General features: G+C 29.1%; 1 protein-coding gene across 2 annotated transcripts in view; it reads left to right on the forward strand.

Moving 5' to 3' along the window:
- kek5 (kekkon 5) overlaps positions 1-6,978 on the forward strand; it is a 597,474-nt gene that overhangs the window by 144,208 nt on the left and 446,288 nt on the right. For both annotated transcript variants that reach the window (XM_067052307.1, XM_024358916.2), the window contains exon 2: positions 1,613-1,657. The gene's annotated coding sequence lies outside the window, so the exon portion shown is untranslated. The remainder of the gene's footprint in view (positions 1-1,612; positions 1,658-6,978) is intronic.

Consider the following 6,978-nt stretch of genomic DNA (forward strand, 5'->3'; position numbering starts at 1 on the left):
CATAAAACTATTTAAAGTTTTATTTTACATAAAACTATTTAAAGTTTTATTTTAAATAAAACTATATAAAGCCCTAAAGTTTCTTTTCCATAATTATCTGGATTGGTATTTATACGAGTAATATTATGAAATATAATCACTTATGTACCTTATCTTTTAACATTTATTAGAATTGAAGTAAACATTGTTTTGAGGCATATAAATTAGTTCGCATTTCCATGTATATTCGCATTTGCATTCAGTTATAAAATAACTTGAACTTTAAAACTAGAAGATATAGTTCAAGTGAGTTTAACAGGAATTTTAATATGTATTATTCTTACTCTGGTCTGGAACTTTTATCTCAATTTTCATCTACTATTTACTACTCTAAATCATTTTCATAAAGTATATATTCATTATTTATGAGGATTTTTTTTTGTATTTCATTTTCTGTTGATTTTTTTGGATTGGCTGATGAAGATGACCTTCATTCCGATCATTGATTTTTTGGCCAAATCAGCCTTTTCTACGCCTGCTTATCTTGGGCTACTACTTTCCAGTTTTTCGTACCTTTGTTGATTCTGTTTATCCATCTGGCATTCATTATTGTGTAGAAGCGTCCTGATGGATTGCTTCGAGCCATATGTTCCACCCATCGTAACCTACTTGCGTTTATATCGTGAGATATTGCATGACTAGTCCCTGCAAGAAGGTTACTGTTAGTTCTTCTCCTCCATGTGTTAAGGGTCTGATCCTAGATCGCTTCTGTAATTGTACGCAGGATTTTTCGTTGAAATCTCTCGATTCTGCTTTCTAGGATACCTGATAGAGCTCAGATCTCGCAGATCTTACGGCATTCTACACCCTTAGTTTCGAATTTTTAGAAATTTCAGGAGGCTCTGTTGGCGTTTTTTAGACACTGGTCTATCTCAGTCCATCGATCATTTATTGTGGAGCCGGTTTACAATCATATTTTTTTTTTCTGTTGATTAGCTGTTTCAGTATATTTCACAGCTATCAGTGTTACATCCAATTTCTTCCAGTATGGGTTTATATATTTTAGAGTATGTGCTATCTCAATTTGCCTATTGGTGCGATGTCATTTCTTCAGCTTGCATTTTGATAATTTGTCTTAATTTTTTTTGTCTTGGTTGCGCCTGAATAGAAAAAAGTTAATAGGCTGGTTTGTTATGAAATTGTAATTAAGATCACCTGCACAAATACACACACACAAACACATTAATGACTATAATCATAATATTTTTACATATATATTTTTTTTTTATTATTTTATTTACGAACAATTTGCAGTAAACAAAATGGATGTGTTTCCCGTATTTATCGGAACCTGTTGGTTGTCCGTGGTAATTGAGTCCGGTAAGCGAATTCCGCTGCAGCTGTTTCAGAGACCGGTTTGCTGCAGCTATTTCAGTCTCTCTACTTTGTTTCATTCAACCGGCTTGCGGCTTGCATTTTTCGCATTATTTGAGTTCACTCTTGCTGGAATTGGTACATTTATTGTATACTTGTTTTCCACTGGTTGAACGTTATTTATATATTTTTTCTCTTTAATTTAATTTTATTATTTTTTTTTTTTGCAACCATTCTAATTTATGTATTTTTTTTTCAGACGTTTCACCTATGAAGTAGAAATTTCCATCCAGCAAAATTTAAGGTTAGTTATTTTTTTAGATTTCTTTAGCCTCAATTTTACATATATATATATATATATACACGCAAGAATATCCTGATAAAGTATGTAGTAATTTTACTTACAGCCGACTCTTGATTTCTCAAATTTTAAGGAAATCACAGATTACTACTTGAACGGTATAACAATAAGAAAGGCTACTTTCTCTACAGTTTTCTTTTAGCTATGAACACTATAACGACTTTCAGTGATATTTTAAAATATTTAATATTATATTTTTTAATATTACAAAACCTAATATACCCTGTACTTTCAGGTATGGTCCTTTTGAATGCATATAATGATTTTTAAAAGGTTTTACTCTGTACAACGTTAGTGGAATAAAATGTTAAAAATAAATTTATTGAATAATTTTCGTTCAAACTCAAAGTAATAAAATAAGCTCAGATCTAATAAAGGTAATAATTTAGGCTTGCATATATACTTTTTATTACACAATTACTTTTCAGTAGTCTATGTGATGAGAGAATTGTGGAAAATCTAGAATGAAATTTACAATAATATTTGTCTTAGTAGGATGAAATTTTCAACAAGTATACGGTACGTTCATTTAATGGTGATTAGGGATGTTTTGGTGTACCCTGAAGGAGAAATAAGGGGAAAAGTCTATTTTTACGATACAAATGCCGAAATTAGGGTATGTAGAGGAAAAATAGTGTTTTTAGGTAGTTAGAGATGGAAATTAAAAAATCTTTTTGTTTTAAAGCCTTAATTTGATGTACCCACATTTAGAAGGAATTTTCAACAAGTGTACAGTACGTCCATTTACCAAAAGTGGTGAAAAATGATGATTCTGGATGTTTTGGAGTGGTCTGAAGGAAAATAATCGAAAAAGGCCATTTTTACGATACAAAAATTAACGAAACGGAAATAACGGTATTTTGAGGAAAAAATAGTGTTTTAGGTATTTAGAGGAGGAAATACAAAAATCCTTTTGTTTTGAAGCCTTAATTTGATGCACCCACAATTTCAATGGAATTTTAACAAGGGTGCAGAATGTTCATTTGCCAAAAATGGTGATTAAGGAAGTTTTGGGGTGGTCTGAAGGAGAAATAAGCGAAAAAAGCCATTTTTAGCATATAAATATGGTGTTACGGAAAATAGGGTACTTGACAAAAAAATTGAGTTTTTAGGTAGTTAGAGGAAAATTAGCTAAAACAATCCTTTTATTTTTAATCCCTTAATTTGATGTACCCACATTTTCGAAATAATTTTCAACAAGTGTGCAGTACGTCCATTTTCCAAAAATGGTTTGTGGTGGTTTTGGGGTGGTCTGAAGAGTAAAATTATCGAAAAAAGGTGTTTTGTTGGGTTTTGGGGTGAGAATTAGGGAAAAAGGCCATTTTTACAATACAAACACGGAAATGCGGAAATTGGGGTGGTTTGAGGAAAAAATAGTGCTTTTAGGTAGTTAGAGGAGAAAATTAAACTTAATTAAAAAAAATAAAAATTTGTTTTTTCAGTATCTCTATTGATAAATGTGTATAAGAGATAAAAATGCATAATCCAGTAATAATATTGAAACAAAGTAGCTCCTCGTAAAATATAGCCTATGCTATAAACGTTATACGATTCCAGTCTCAGTTTCGACCAACTTTTGGTGTTTGAGCTTGGCTTGTGGTGTGGTGTTAGCATACACACCTACCTTTTTTCGAGACTTTGTTATTTATTTCTTAAAAACGTCAAACCATCTTATTTTAATATTTTACTATTCCCTAACCAGTGCAAACCAGTTTTGAGAAAACATATTGTGTAATTGTTGAAAATTCCAAAATCATATAAAGACTTTTTCACCTAATCTCCTCCTCTAACTACCTAAAAACACTATTTTTTCCTCAAATCACCCTAATTTCTGTTTTGGTATCGTAAGAATGGCCTTTTTTTTCTAACACCCACCCCAAAACACAACAAAACCACCTTTTTTCACTATTTTACTGTTCAGACCACCCCCAAAACACCCCTATCCACCGCAAATCACATACGGCAAAATTCTTTCGAAATTGTGGGTACACCAAATTAAGGCATTAAAAATAAAAGAAATTTTTTAGCTAATTTTTCCTCTAACTACCTAAAAACACAAATTTTTCCTTAAACTTCCCTATTTTCCATATCACCGTATTTGTATCCTAAAAATGGCTTTTTTCTCTTATTTCTCCTTCAGACCACCCCACAACATCCTCAATCACCATTTTTAACCACTTTTGGCAAATGAACTTACTGTGCACTTATGCACTGTCGCACAGTATCAGTAAAAAAAGTTTCTTTTATATCACCGATCCAACGTTCCTCGCCTTGTCTCTTATTTTATTCTAAATAAATTTTTTTTTTCGGTATCTCTATTCATAAATGTGTATAAGAGATAAAAATGTATAATCTGGTAATAATGTTTTGATGAGAAAAAAAGTTTTTTTTTGTATTAAATGAGATTAAATGTGTAAAAAATCAAAAGACGTTTTCAGTAATGTAGACCTAACTTTTTGGGGGGGAGGGGGAGGGGAATATTGTCGGACTCTTTCCGTGGCCTTTGAAACTCTTAAATATGAATTTTAATAAATTATTTCCTACTGCTTTCCTGAAAAAAAAAAAATCGTAATTCTCACAATTTTATTTAAATTCAAGATTACTAAAACTGTTGGAAGGCTGAATTTCTGTTCTTGAAGCCTTAATCAATTTCTTTTAGATTTTATGCCTTTGTATAGTAAAAAGCACTTTTCAATAAGGAAAATCTCAAAAATATTTTATTTCATATCTCCGGTCTCCATGTATTTACTTAGGAACAATTTGTCCATGCGGTTTGTAGAGTCCTAAACCACTCTAAAGATTCGTGTGGATTGTGTTAATCATGTTAAAGTTATCTTCCATTTTATGGTAAATATGCCAAGTATATTATTTCTATATTGGTCAGGTTACTTGTTTCTTAGTTATTAGAAAATTCGTATTCAAATTAAATACGTTTAATTCTTATTTAAGGGTTTCAAAAGATGTTGAAAACAGATCTGGTATGATTTTTCTTTTTAAAAATTGGGTCCATATATCAGAAGCGTAATTTAATTTTTTTTTAAATATTTAAGCTCATTTCGATGCTTCTTTTCAATAATTTCTGATCTAAAAAAAAGGAGTTATATCATTCTAAACAAAAATTAATTATTCTAATCAATGTGAATATGTCTATTTTTTTTTTTGTAAAACTTTAAAAAGTTTTTTTTACATTGATTTATTACGTGTTAGTTTTTTAGGTATACTCATATACAAATTCACTATTAAGAAGCTGAGAAGAAGAAGATGCTATATGAAATTTCAAATTATTTAAATTTTAGAAATTTACAAAAAGAATTTTACATGGATGAATATATAAAATATTCCTTTCTGCATAGTACCTTGCATATTTTTCTAAAACTTCAAATTGTGGTAGTTTCAAGAAGTTGAAAAATTTCATGTCAGCATTCATATGATTACAAAATCATTGAACACAATTTATAGTCCTTACATTTCTTCAATTATAGACAACATTTTGGGTTTTTAATCAGTCATAATTTAGTTTTTATGTATCTTTGCACAATTGTAGAGATTATTTAGCAGTTTAATTCTATTCAAAGAAGGTTAAGTTAGCTTTCCATGTATAAATATCATAAATTAAACAATAAAGCTGATTATTATTAAAGACGATTTTGGATTGTTTACTATTACTTTTTCAGTTTTTTACTGCAAAAAAATTCTGCCTTAAATAATAACCATTAAAGACATTCGGACCAATAACTATAATATACGATTTCTTTGGTTATACAATTTTTTTTTTCTCGGCTCCTAAGGCGCATTAGCTATAACCCTCAGACATGTTTCGAATATTTTTCGACCTAGTATCACAAAAATTATTCACTGTTTATTGTACGAAATATTCCCGAATAATTTATAAGTACTGATTGTTGTTAATGAAGACAACGTTACGGTTTGTATATCTCTCGCTACAAGTTATGCAAAACTACTATAATATCTCCAAAGAAATAAATTCAAATTTAAAATCTACTATTCTAAAATCGAAAAGGTTTATTTTTAATTATTATTTATAAAACTTGAATTCAAGCCTTTATAACAGGAACACAAAATAATTAAATACAATTAGCTTTATCATAGCTCTTCGATTATTAACAAAATTTTGGGTTTTTAATATGAATAGTTTAGTTTTTTAATATCTTTGCATATATGTACAGAGTATTTATTGAATTTAATTTTATTTAAACAAGGTAATGGTAGCTTTCTATGTATCATTATTATAAATTAAAATTAACTGGGACATGTGTCAATAAATATATTTTGTCCTAGTATCACCCAAAAAATGTTTCAATGAAGTCGGTTATCCCACGTCCGTAGCCTAACCTTATAGGTATTACATATAAATGATATATTTAAATTTTATTTCATTTCGTAAAATTTCTGATAATGATATGATTGATTTTTAGAATAAGTAAAAAAATCATTATTTAATATTTATGATTACTAAAATTGTGGTAACCTTAAAATAATTCTTTTTGAGGCAAATTTCCAAACAATATCGCCTTAACACGAATCAAGCAATTAATTACATTAGAATATATTGATTTTCATTTTAAATTCTCCATAATCTGCGTGAAAGCCCATGAAAGTAATTCCATAAAAAGTTCTTTAGATTTCTCTAATCAGCATTTTATTTATAAATTATTAATGAAATGAATGGTGAATGTAAATTGGTAAATCATTCTGACTAAATTTGATTCAGTCACCGAATCATTAATATGTGCATATATTAAATACAAAAACATATATCTGGTTTCTAAATAAACTTAATTACCAAAGAAATTATACTAAACGTAATTGAATGGCTACAAATACATACAAGAATATATCCATAACAATATAATTTATTTAAAATATGCAAACATGAAATAATGTTATAACTGGTCTAGCGCAATACTCTCTATGAGATATTGATAATTTAAATTTCATATGCGGCATCATGATAAATAAAAATAAAAATTGAAAATAAACCTTTCATATTTTAGAATAGCATACTTTAAATTTAAATTTGTTATTTTACGTATGCCGATGACACATGTGTGCTCGCAGTTAATGATAACCCATTAATTGTATCCCAAACTCTCCAATGCCATATCACAACCCTCTAAGAATGGTGTCGTAATTGGAGGATTAAGATATATTTCAACAAATCCCATCAAATCACCTTTACCCTTCGCCGTAAACCTACCGACTGCCCTAAAGTTTCATTTAATAATGTTACTCCTACCCCTGTC

This window comes from Halyomorpha halys, unplaced genomic scaffold (genome assembly GCF_000696795.3).
Source record: "Halyomorpha halys isolate HHAL.00 unplaced genomic scaffold, Hhal_1.1 Scaffold81.1, whole genome shotgun sequence".
Classification (NCBI taxonomy): Eukaryota; Metazoa; Arthropoda; class Insecta; order Hemiptera; family Pentatomidae; genus Halyomorpha; species Halyomorpha halys.